General features: G+C 42.4%; 1 protein-coding gene across 2 annotated transcripts in view; it reads left to right on the top strand.

The window, feature by feature from the left end:
• Positions 1-13,582, top strand: part of RASGEF1B (RasGEF domain family member 1B) — a 559,731-nt gene that overhangs the window by 109,189 nt on the left and 436,960 nt on the right. The gene's annotated exons all lie outside the window — the stretch shown is intronic.

The raw sequence follows: 13,582 nt of genomic DNA on the forward strand, positions 1-13,582 counted from the left end.
ATGCAGAACATCTTTTTGTTCAAAAGATTTACTTTATTTATTTGAAAGGCAGAGTGATAGAGGCAGAGACAGAAAGAGATTTTCTATTGATTTGTTCACTTCCCAAATGACTAAGACAGTCAGGGTTGGGTCAGATCGAAGCCAGGAGCCAGGGAATTCCATCTAGGTGTCCCATGTGGGTGCAAGGTCCACGTGCTTGGGCTGTCTTCTGCTGCTTTCTCAAGTATGTTAGCTCAGAGCTGGATCAGAAATACAGCAGCTGAGGACTTGAACCAACAGTTATATGATGTGACATTACAGGTGGCAGCTTAACTCACTGTGCCACAATGCCAGTGCCCGAATACATTTCTTGATGTTTATGGTCAGAGACAGAAAACAGCAAAACTCACAACGTGCGTGAGATTTAAAGAGGCCACTGATATGGAAGCATTAATGCTAGTGCCTATGTAGATTGGAGTGTAGCTCTCTTTAGGAGGGAAACATTTCATTGACTGGGGCTCCAACCCAGCCCTGACACTTCCCAATCAACTGATGTGTGCATGACAAACCTTGTGCACATGTTATAGAATGAGCACTTGCTGCGGGAAACACATGCAATGCTTCCAACAACCTTCTGAGATGGGTGTTTTTGTGTCCTTGTGGCTCAGCACACAGTAAGTGGAAAAAGGACTTGAGCTGTCAACCAGTGGAAAAAAGCTGCTAGCTTAAAAAATATTAACTCCATAATGAAAGTAAAGTGAACAGAGAGGGATCATGGAGGCAGCAGGCCCAGGGAGCAGCTACTGTGCTAAGGCTGAGAGAACAAAGAGGATTAGTAAAACTTGCTAGATATTTTAACATGGTCCCACTGAGCTGTTGACTAGGCCTCTGAGGGAGAGAGCACTGGCTGTGGACTCTGGTGTCCCTGAGGGACACACGGTGAAGCTGATTGGGTCCTAGGGTCCTGGATCCACTGCTTCTGCAGGAAGGGAAGCAGCTTGGTTTTTCACAGATGGGACCCACAGCAAGCACATGGGAAGGAGTGTTTCTTCCTTCTCCTGCTCCATGGCCTTTCTCCAGTGCCCCCTTGTGGCAGAGCCAACAGGATGCTGACATACCCAGCAGAAATTGGTTGTGCAAAGTCCTACACCCAGTATTACAAAGTCATAACTTCAAGTTGTGGGAAGCTGTTGGCTCAAAGTCAGACAGCGAGGAAGAGGCAGGTTCAGAATTGCAGCCTGGTCAGTTCGGCCCCGAAGTTTGTACCCTGAGCCAGTATAACAAGTAATTATGGCCCAAAACACTTCAACAACCCTTACCTTTAAAATCTGCAAATTGGAGATGGTTGCCCTAAACAGATAAGGTTTTGGTAAAGAATAGATGAGCCAACATACATGACATGCACATCTTGGTACACAGCAGGTGCTTAATAAGTCCTAGTTCTTGCTAACATGACATTTTTTCCCCCTTGTTTTGAATATAGGGACTTTGTTTTGCCACAGTGGCAGGATTGCTTTTTTCTTGATGTGACCTCATCTTCAGTGTGTGTCTAGTTAGAGGATCTCTCCATCTTAACCTGCTTTAGGCTTGTGTGCTGGGAAGTGAACAGCAAAGAGAAGTTTATGCTGGAGTATCATCCATGGAGGCTTTACTGAGGATATCTTTAAAATCAAGATTTTTTTAGGGCCTTCATCAGAGCATTGAGCTCGTTTTTTACTTCAGATTTTAAAGAGTGGGAGAAATCGCTACATTTATTCATTGATTCTTGAACACTACAGTTATTTATTGAGTATCTAATTACACTGGGCACTGTGCTGGCAATCAGGGCGGTTATAAACATCGACAGCTAAGTTCTGCCCTCAAGATGGTTTCTCATGATTTAGGGGGGCAGCAGCATGTGACTGCTCAGCTTTCAGTTCTCATTCACCTTTGCTTGTCTTTAATGTGTGTGTGTGTGTGTGTGTGTGTGTGTGTGTGTGTGTGTGTGTGTGTATCTTATTTCATAAGTTTAAGGCCATCATGTGGACAAAATGTGTACTGGGCCTGTTATAGAGCAGGTGATGATCGAGGTAGACTTATGATATGGGGAAGCATGAGCGGAAAGCCAGCCCCATCTATGGAAGGTCATTCATTCATTTACTGGGAATACACAAGTATAAGACTGGACATGGGCAGTGAGCAAGAGAGGCAGGCTAAACACTTCAGTCCTTGGTAATTGGTGTAAGGTGTTTATTTATAGGGGTGTGAGAAGGAAGAGTCCAGGTTGGGCACTATGATGCTAGATGACCCCTGTTGCTTTCACCTGGATGATAGACAAGACCTGGGAGAGCCAAGGACTTGGTCTCTAGAAGGCCGTAGGCAGCTGCTCCCTGGGCTTGCTTCCTCCATGATCCCTCTCTGTTCACTTTACTTCCATTAAGGAGTTAATATTTTTAAGCTAACAGTTTTTTCCGCCGGTTGACAGCTCAAGTCCCTTTTCTACTTACTGTGTGCTGGGCCACAGGGATACAAAAACACCCATCTCAGAAGGTTGTTGGAAGCATTGCATGCGTTCCCCGCAGCACGTGCTCATTCTATAGCATGTGCACAAGGTTTGTCATGTGCACAAGGTTTGTCATGTGCACATCAGTTGGTTGAGAAGTGTCAGGGCTGGGTTGGAGCCCAGGTCTGCCCATCTTCCTAATCAACAGGATGTGTCCGTAGTTGGTATCCTGCGGAATATATCCAAAGTTCACTGACTTAGACATTTTCTCTGCTCCATCTTGTCTTCCTTCTCTGTCCCCATTCCCTAGTAACTATTTTTTTTTACTGCATCTACTTAAAAAATAGTATAGTATTTTTAGAATCGTAATATTATGTAGCCTTTTCAGATTGACCTCTTTTTAAAAATAATGCACTTTCATATTCTAATCATATCTTCATGGCTAATAGCTCATTTTATTTTAGTTCCATTATTTTTTACAGGTACAATGGTTTATGCATTTACCCACTACAGTACAACTTATTTCCTTCAAAATCTTGGCAATTATGAATAAAGTTGTTGTAAACATCCACGTGTAGGTTCCATGTGGACATAAGTTTTCATTCTCTTTGGGTAAATACCAAGGATTGCTAGGTTGAATGTTAATACTTTAGTTAGTGTTTTAAGAAGTCAGCAAAACTTTTCCAAACTGGCCACACTGTTTTCCATTCCCTCCGACAATGCCCCACCTCCTCACAAGCATTTTTTATTGTCAGTGTCAGGATTTGGGCCATTTTAATAGGTATGTAGTGATATCTGATTGTTGTTTTATTTGTATTTCACTGATGATGCGATGTGGATCATCATTTCTTATATGTGTTTGCCATCCTCATGTCTTCTTTGGTGATGTGTCGAAGTCTTTTGTCCACTTCTAATTCAAGTTGTCTGTTTTCTTGTGTTGAACTCCAGGGGCTCTTTGGCTCACAGTCCTTAATCAGCCATGCCTTTTGCGAATATCTGCTCTTATGCTGTAGATTGCCTGTCCATTCTTTTGACAGTGTCTGTTTCAAAGAGAATTTTTAAATTTTAGTGACATTCCAGTGCATCAATTCTTTCTTCCATGGATCAAGCCTTTGATGTTTTATTTCACTTTATCGAAGAAGAAATCTGATTTGCTAGCGCTTGTGTTAATAGAGTGTTTTAAATATTCTCAGCACCCACCCAACCAACCATTTCTGTGTTAGATGATTTTGTCTTTTTTTTTTTTAACCAAACCTTCATTTCAGAGAAGATAAGTAAACTCACCATAAGTGATATTCAAATTATGTGGCTTCAAGTGTACTCTGTCCTAAGGATATTTGCATTTTAATAGGTGAAGCTAATGAAACCGAATTGCAGGAGTGGAATTTCTGACAGTAGTAAGCAGGTTTCAAGTTTTCGGTTGGTGGAAAGATCTTATCCTTGCTCCTAAAATTACCTTGTTTACCTCTACGATCAGCTCAGAAGGACACATTCACTGTCTTGTGACTTTGAGTCACGATGGTGCACAGAGGCTGGCCCAGTCATCTTTTCTTTCGTCCCCAGTCTCTATCAACCGCCATTCATCAATGTAAGGTCTCTTTTTCCCTAATTAAATATAAGCTCTCCTTCTAACAGAAATTGTGTTTTGTGAATACTTGTATGTTCTCCCTACTCCTTCCTTTCTTGAATCTAATTTCTAAGAACTTCATTAATGCTAATGAAGACATTTAAATAGCACTTCATGTCCCTACTCCACAGTGTGGCACACCACACCATGGAATGTGACACTGTTTGAGTAGTTTTAGGTACCTGACGAAGGAGCTTTCCATTTTTTCTGCTAAAGACTAGACAGGCTGCTAAACTGTTCTGTTTTCCTCCTGATACCCATTGGGCCCGGTTGTCCTACCCCTTTAACAGCTATACTTAGTAACTTTCCCTACTGGCACAGCTTCCTCCATGTTCAGCAACCCAAAGCACAGTGATATACTTGTTGTGGTTGATGCTTCGTTATTACAGAAGTCCACACTTTATATGAGGATTCACTCTTGGTGCTGTGAGTTCTGTGAGTTTTGACAAATGCACAATGACATATCCAGTCTAATAGAATATCCTACATAAATCCCCTTAGGTTCTGCCTATGGAAGTCTGTGTCCCACCAAGCTCTGGCACTGGTCTTCACTGTCTCCAACATTTTGCCTCACCCATAGTGGCATACAGTTGGCATCATACAGCCTTTTCAGATTGCCTCTTTTGAGTTTGCAATGTATGTTTACGCATTTCCTTGTTGTTTCATGGCTTGACAGCTCATTTCGTTTTATTTCTGCATAATATTCCATTATCAGGATATGCCAGTTTGTCTATCCATTCACCTACTGCAGGACTTCTTGGTTGTTTCCAGTTCTTGGTAATTATGAAGACAGCTGCTAATAAACACCAATGTGCAGGATTTTATACAGATACATCAGGTACCCAATAAGAAATACAATTGCTGGGTCGATATTTCTTTGCCATTTTCTCCTCACCAATGACATAACTTTTGCTCTATTTCCCTCAAGTACCTGCTCAACTATTGGGGCTTCCCACTTGTTCTTCTTTGTTTGGGGATGTGTTGTTCCTGAATTAAACTTCTAGGGTCCCCAAGATGATCCATGGGCCATTGTAAGAGAATACTAAAACACTCTATAATCTTAATACACTTTTTAATGTAGCAGTCTGACTTGGAGAAGATAAAAGGCAGAAAACAGAGAATGCATTTATGGTACCTGAGAGTTAAACTCCTGTCCTCTCATACAGCTCCTAATGACATCAGAAAAAGTGGCCGGGGTCTTTTCTATCATTGTGAGGTTCTGAATCCTGCATGTAGCTCAAAGGAAATTAACCATCATCACGTTCTGCTACTGACAATTCTCTTTGAAGGTCCTGATGTGGGATGGATGGAAATTAGCCTCCCTAGAGGGGAGTCCACATTATCTATAGTTCCTGTTATTTTTCCATGGCCTGTGCAAGAGGCCTGGCAGCATTCTGGAAGGTGCTGCCTGAATTGGAAGTGACAATACGAGTGAGATGAATATAAAAGAGACATGACTCATGGCCACGGACCCATAGCAGCAAGGGCCCTGGGGGAAGTCTACTATTTCTACTATTTTTTCCCAGAGGGAAAAAAAGTTGAATTAGCATTTTTATATTTTGATTATGTAAAAAATTCCAAATAATTTTGCTAGATAGAATGTAGTTCTTAAATAAGCATTATTTAAAGGATTAAAGTCTACACATCAGACACACTGACACCTAATGCTACAGTCATTTCCTCTCTGAAATTTAGGCATAAAAAGACCCTGGAGGACAAACTGAGCATTTTAGCAATGTAGGTCAAGTTCTGTTGCCATGAGCTCCAGGCAACTGGCTGGTTGTCCAGAGCTTTTATTCTTCTTGAATTTCTGTTTTATTTGATAAGGTCTGGCAACTGTGAGCTTGAGGCTGAGACTTTGGGAGAGTATCATGTATTCTTAAAATCTTATGTTTTAATTGATAAGTATAAATCTGTGGGCTTCAACGTATCTTGGATATATTATGTGATTTGTTAGCTAGGGCTTGGAGTGATTTTTGTTTTCATTTTATCCCTTTTCTTACTACTCACCTTGGATCAGACTGCTGCTGCATGATGTTCTCCTGTGGCTGCTGTCCAGGGTTCCCTCCTTCACTCTTGTGTTCTTCCTTTTCCTTTTCAAATACCCCGGCACCTCTCACATATAGAAAGCATGCTCAGAAGCCGTTAGTGAAATGAGAGCCTAACATCTCACACTCAAGCCAGTGGTCTTAGGAACCCATTTCATTGAATGAGTTCAGGTGTAGTTTCCTTTTTTAAACAAGACTTATTTATTTTTATTAGAAAGGTAGATTTGCAGAGAGACAAAGATTTTCCATCTCCAACTAGCTGCAATGGGTGGAGCTGAGTTGATCCCATGCCAGGAGCCAGGAGCCTCTTCCACATCTCCCATGTATGTACAAGGTCCCAAGGCTTTGGGCAAACATCCTCTGCTGTCCCAGGCCATAAGTAGACAGCTGGGTGGGAAGTGGAGCAACCTGGACACAAACCAGTATCTGCATGGCATGCTGGTGCTTGCAGGCCGGCAGAGGATTAGCCATTGAGCCACTGTGCTAGCTAACCTGTGGGTATGTTCTATTAAATCCTGTGAAAGGTTCAGCTCAAGCAAAACTGCCCAGAGCATTCACCTTGTATTACTGGAGCAAAGGAAAAAGGGCTCACAGTGCAGCTCAGCTTGTTAAGTATTAAGCGTGGCACCATAGGTCTCAGTTCAGCAAGTGTCTTAGGCTGGTCCTGTAGCCCTTTACTTTAGTGTTTCAGAGTGACCATTACTCTGCAAGGGGAACCTATGGACTTAAACTTACTAGGAGGAGGGGCCTATGGGACATTGTCCTGGGAAATGTCCCAAAGGCTCTGTGAAACAGCCCAAATACAGTGCAGTTGGTCACTTAATTGAAAGGAGTAACTAAAAACTGAGCGGGGTTTCAACTCAGGAAACCTGGTCTGTGCACCCTGAGTCAGGCTGTCATGATGTCAACGCTTTGACTTGGAATTTTTTTCTAGGTTGTCTCCTAAAAAGTTCACTTAAAATCACCCATGCCTCAGAAATGCTCAAGTTCACTTAAAATCACCCATGCCTCAGAAATGCTCAAGGTAGGACTTCAGAAGGAAAGAATGAAAATTCATCTCCTCTTTTTTTTCCCTTAAAGATTCTCTATGTGAAACTAGAAATTCACAGCCCACAATGGTGTTTGTGTTTTCTGAATCCAGAGTCAATATTTAGGAATGTGTTTTCCCATGCATACTTAGGTTTCTGGTTTGTGCTGGAACATTGGGATTTTTTGGACTGTTAGCATGAGTTTCCTAATGACCACGGGTCTGCTATCTCCTCTAACAAGCAAGACTTCTCTGGTTTACCACAGTCCTCACCTTTCCCTATTATATTCCCAGCATCCCTGTAACAGGCCTTGCACTTCTCATATCTAGTGGCGTTTGAGTTCTTCACCTGTGAGATATGGGGTATTCTACTTTTTACCCCTTTAGTAGCTCTGTGTTCTTAGACTAACAGCTTAGATCAACCTTGGAGTGTCTTGCAAATACAATGTCTGCAGCAAATACATGAGTTAGAATCCAGGTGTTTTGGAAACATGTTAAACTTCAAGGAATGAATATAAACAGAAAAGTTTTATGGTATTCAAGATCTTTTTAGAAACAGCAGTTGAATTTCTTGCAGTCCTACGTTTCCTGCCAAGCCTTAGACCAACATGATGGTAGTTTTGCATTTTATTTAAACCAAGAAACCTTTTACTTTGCCATGAGGTTGAGAGCAAGCATCAATGCATGCATAGGCTTCCTCCCTATATAATGACATGGGTAAGTCCAGATGTTGTTTCAAACATGAATCTTTCAAGCTGACACGAATATTCTCAATCATCCAGGATCTAATTACACAGTCTGAGGCAGGGATAAAGTCAGGGTCCACAGAAGGAAGATCTGGGCACTGATGATGGGATTCTGATGGCTCCAGCACTACATGGACTCATTGCCCTGACCAGCAGTAGGTCTAGGTCGGGGGATCCCAGGCCCAGATTTAGGAGGATATGGACAAACTCAGTCATCATTATAAATAATATTTTAATAAGTTCTGTTATTTTCCAAATTTTTTTCTATTTCCTAGTGGTAAAATAGACTAAAGATGTTGAACAGTTTATTCAAGGTTACCACTGATGACAGAGGAGGATCCAGGCAGCTAAACTGCAGCATTTGCTCCTCTCCGAGGTCCTGTACTGCCTACGTGGTCCCCGTTTTCTGGGGATGGTGGGGTGACTCCATTGCCCTGGGTCAGGGACAGAGTCATGACCTCAGATAGCTGAAGATAGTTTTATAATATGAAATGCTTCTTGTACAGTCTGCTGTTGGAGAGAGGATGGGTGGAGGAAAGGAAGGGGAGAGAGAGAATCAGGAAGCTTCATGCACACACTCGCACGCATTCCTCTCCACCACTCCCTGCAGAAATCTAAAGATAGTGAGGAAAGACAAGTACCTGTTGTTAGTAGAAGCAAGAGCAGTGAGGATGAGGCCTGGCTTAGCTCAGACTGAGGCCGTCACGGGCAGCAAGGGGAACCAGCAGCTGACACGAATTCACCTGGTCAATCACAAGAACCACGTGGCGATGATGGCCCAGGTGCTGGCTCTTCTAGCTGCCTTGCTGTGTGTTCTTCCCCTGCGTCTCCCTGCATGTTTGCATATGTACATTTTAAAAATTGACTTTAATTGCCCCGTTAGCTAGAAAGAGCCTAAGGTGTTCACCACAACCCAGAGAATCCAGTAAGGCGTGTTCCCTTCTCCTGCCTGGCTCTTGCCAGTCTGAACTGCCCTGCCCTCCCACCTTTTCTCTGCCTCTCCCTTTTCTTCCTGGCCAGCCTGCTTCTGTGGCCATTCTGACACTTCTACAGGCCAGCTGTCATCCAGCAAGCCACGGCTTTTCCTTTGGTAGTGCTTCATGAAATCTTAAAGAGCGCCTTGTCTGTGATCCCTTGGCTGCCTCTCTGCGTGCTTCATTATTTCGCAGTTCTTCCAAGCCTGCAGGGCTGGAGGGGAGTGAAGGGCTGGGAGAGCTGCCTCGGGAGGGTGCAGTGTCTGGGAAGGAGCTCCTGACAAGGTGAGAAGGAAGCTCTATTAAATGAGGGTGGTGCACCTCTGCCCACCTTGTTGGCCTCTTTGCTGGAGAGGATTTCCCTTGCATTGCAGACCTGCAACTACTGCTATAATAGGGCAGATATTCCAGCACTCTCAGCTCACCAAGTCATACACAATCCAGCTCACTGATCCTCAGTCCTATTAGAACCAACAACTCCTCTCGCCTCCCCGCATTTTTAAAAAAAGATTTATATTTATTTTTATTGGAAAGGCAGATCAGATTCAAGTTTACAGAAAGATAAACAGAGCGAAAGATCTGTGCACTGGCTCACTCTCCAAGTGGCCACAATGGCCGAAGCAGAGCCAATCCAAAGCCAGGAATCTCTTCAGGTCTCCTGGGTGGGTGCAGGGTCCCAAGGCCCTGGGTCATCTTCCACTGCTATCCCAGGCCACCGAGCAGGGAGCTGGACGGGAAATGGAGCTTCTGGGACACGAAGTGGCACCCATGTAGGATCCCCGGAGATGCAAGATGAGGATTTAGCTTCTAGGCTATCGTGCTGGACTCCAACAACCCCTTTTAACAACAAATATTTGACAAACACTTTGTAATGATAACCCCTTTATTACTCGTATAAATAATAGAAGAATCCTTCAAAAGATTCTTACAAAATGGAATTAAAAGTTAAGCTTATTTTCATGTAAAAATCATTGAAATTCACAAAGCTATTTAATAATACATGAAGATACATATTTTGAGAAAGTGTGTATATATAATTTCAAATATTTTGCACCAAAATAAACAGCTTTTAATTTCACTTTCCCACAAGCATTTTGTAGGGCCTTCACATAACCTATTTATGCATAATTTTAAAAATTGTCTAACTAGAAGAAGAAGAAATGAAAGGAAAATAATTTAAGCAAATAAGTGATGTAGAAATTTTGGGCAAGACTATACAGGAGGTGGTATGTAAAGCCATTCAATCTTTTTTATCTCTTTCTTGAATCTTTTAGAACTGTGATTAATATAGTCTGAGGCTCGTGTTTTATACATGCTATTTAAAAACCTCAAGAAAGGGGTGCAGAGATTGCTACTGTTTGGAAAGCCTGTATCCCATGTCAGGGTACAATTCCAATCCTGGCTACTCAGCTCCTAATCCGGCTTCCTGCCAGTACATCTGGGAGGCAGTGGTTAATGGTCCAGGTGTTAGGCTTCCTGAAGCTCACAGGACAGACCCAGATGGAGTTCCTGGTTTTTGGCTTCAATCTAGGCGTCCCTGGCTGTTGCAGCTGTTTAGGCAGTGTACCAGTGGATGGAGGATATCTTTTTTTTTTTTTTTTTGTGACATTTTGCAATATGGGGCTTGATTCTAGACTTGAATAATCTTGAATCAGATTTTCAGCTATGTTGCTTGCCAGACCTATCTTTCCACTCCCTTCTTCTCTTTATTCTCATTTATTTGTAGGTTTTCATTTATATTTCCATGTCAAGTACTTAATTTCCATTTTGTTTTGAGATGTTAGATTAAAAACCAAGCTGAGACAGTTCATGGTCTAGCCCCGGACTTAGCCCCTTGTGGGGCTCTGGCTGAATGATCTGTGTGAGTAGAACATGTGGATGCTGACATATTTGTGTTAATAGGATGATGACATTGTTAATATTTTCCAAATTTTCTGCCTCCTACTATTCTGGAGCATTCATAACACAGTTTCTATTTTTACTTCAGTTGTATTACCTATGAAATAAAAAGGTAAAAAGAAAGAATTTTAGAAATTGCTAGATTTCTTACATTAATGCGTACATGTTCTGTTTTAACAGTAGACTTTCATTGCTAAATTTAATCTTTGGCTTCAGAGATTCATGCTTGAATCAACTCCCTTTTTATCATAATGAGGAGTGTCATTGCAAGCATTAATTATAATAGATGGTGTTCACCCTGTGGTTCTCACCCCCAAAATGCAGAGGCATTGTAAAAAAAATTCAGTAATCCCTTAAAATGCTCACTAAAGAAGACAGGCAACAAATATTTATATTTTCTTGAAGAGCTTGAAAGATGACTGAAAAACCATAACAACAACAACAACAACAACAAAATAGAATGTATGTTCTTCTTCCACTTGATAGGAAATATACTTTTTTTTGAAAAGCTGTCTGAATTTGATTGCTAATGATGCCAGTGAGGTTTTCTGAAGTACCTCTGAGTGTCACTACACACCTGAGAAGGAAGAATTTCCCTGTGGTTTTGATTTATAATTTCATTAGCTGCTGAATCAAAGACTAGGTTCCCCCTAGTTCTGTACTCTGGTGTTTAAATTCCAGTCAAGTGATCTGTGCTGTTTCCTAGAGTGGGGGGGGGTCTTTGATGGTCTCTGCCAGCCTCTGTTGTTTTGTGCTGTGTTGGTGTGCTGGTCCTCATCCTGTGTGCCTTCCACCTTTCCTCTGCTCAGTTCCCTGTCACAGCAGGCTCAAGCCTTGCAGGTGGCCTGCAGTCCCAGGCTGCTCCTGGTTCGGGGTGGGTTTCTTGGTTGCTAATCTCTCAGCTGCTTTGCTTTCCTAATGGGAGTGTCTCCGAGGCTCTTCCATGGCTTGTGTCCTGGTTTTCTCTTTTCCAAGTACAAGAAGTGGCTGTGGATGTCCCAGCTGCACCCTGGCTGTCCATGTAGCATTAGCCAAGGACGCTTGCCTGCTGAGCAATCCCTGCATTGTCTTGGTAAGACTCCTTGGAAAATTAAAGTTTATGAAATTTATCTCATTTTAAGCCTCCAGGAAGACAGTATGATGGGAAAACTAAGGAGATAATAGCTGTATCATTTTGTAGGCAGGTATTTCCAATCTGAAGAATTATTTTATGTACTGCTATAAAATGAGACATGTTAATTACATGGGCCTGTGAGTTTCTTTATTGTACACATTGAATTTATAATGCTTGGGAACCAGTGAATGATCTAGTGTGTTATAAAGTGATGCTACTAAAATATTAATTGAAATAGTTAAAAGTTTATGCATAACAGCACAACACAATTTCTTTGTCCTTCTTTGAGGCAGACATCCCCTTTAGCATCAGCATAAGACTGGGGAATAAGTTTGTGTGTTTTCTCTGAGACAGAGGAATCTTACTTGTTAGCTAGAGTTCCTCACTGGCAGCAATGAGTAAGAAACCAGTCCTCTAATGTCTTCCATGCCTCTTTAAGCATACCACGTTCTGAAGTGGGAGCCTCTTCACTGAACAGATCCTATCTGAGGTTAGAGGCAGGCTTTACAAGAGATTGGAAGGAAGGAATTGTAAGAAAAAGAAGGCTATAAGACAGAGCATCAAGATGTGCAATGGTGGCAAGGCTAGTGTTAGACTGATCACATGGGGGACCTATTTGAATGGCATCCCATAGAGAAGGCCTACTTTAAGACAGAGTGGCTGGACTTTGCGCTTCTGTGTCACTCAGTCTCTCACTGAGGGCAGTCCCTGGGGTAGAAGCACTCATATATAACCTCTTGGGTATTGATGTCCATGAAGAGCAGTTGTCTTGGGAGAGGTGAAGCCTTAGCCACTGCATCAGGCCAGCTGACCTAGGATAGGAGAGACATGTAGGTTCATGCAATATCTATTCCAGAAACTGAGACACACTGTCCACTGTCTCCACTACATGAAAACTCATGGGCACTGGTTGAGACACACGGCTTGTCCAAGCCTCAACTTTGTTATCTGTTTTGAAACTAAAAGGACAGGGTCCAGCACAATGGCTCATAATTGGTTAATTCTTCCCCTTCAAGTGCCAGGATACCGTATGGGCACTGGTTCATGTCCTGGCTGCTCCATTTATCATCAGCTTCCTGCTTGTGGCCTTGAAAAGCAATAGAAGACAGCCCAAAGCCTTGGGACTCTGCACTTGCATGGGAGACCCAGAAGAAGCCCTTGGTTCCTGGCTTTGGATCGGCTTAGTTCTGGCCTTCTGGCCGGCCACTTGGGGAGTGAATGAACGGATGGAAAATCTTTCTTATCTCTCCTTCTCTCTGTAAATCTGCATTTCCAATAAAAATAAATAAATCTTTAAAAAAATAAAAAGGGTGAGGTTGTTGCTGTAGCATATCAGATTAAGCTGCTCCTGGCAGTGACAGTATTCGGTATAAACACATGTTTGAGCCCCAGCTATTCCACTTCCAGTCTAGCTCTCTGCTAAAGTGTCTGGGAGTGCAACAGAATAATGATTATTGCCTTCATTGTCACTCATGAAAAAAAAATCCATGCTTATGAGAGGTCTTCAGAAACTTTGTGAATAGGTGTATCATGACAAACACTGTATGGAGACAAGGACTTGGGAGAGGGCACGTGGTTTTGGAGGTGACTCTGGAGTCAGGAGTGAGAAGGATGAGTTGGAGATGAGGGAAAGCAAAGGTGGTCCAAGCCTGGGTGTGGTAGGGAATGGGGGAATTTGTCATGTGA

This window comes from Ochotona princeps, chromosome 7 (genome assembly GCF_030435755.1).
Source record: "Ochotona princeps isolate mOchPri1 chromosome 7, mOchPri1.hap1, whole genome shotgun sequence".
NCBI lineage: Eukaryota > Metazoa > Chordata > Mammalia > Lagomorpha > Ochotonidae > Ochotona > Ochotona princeps.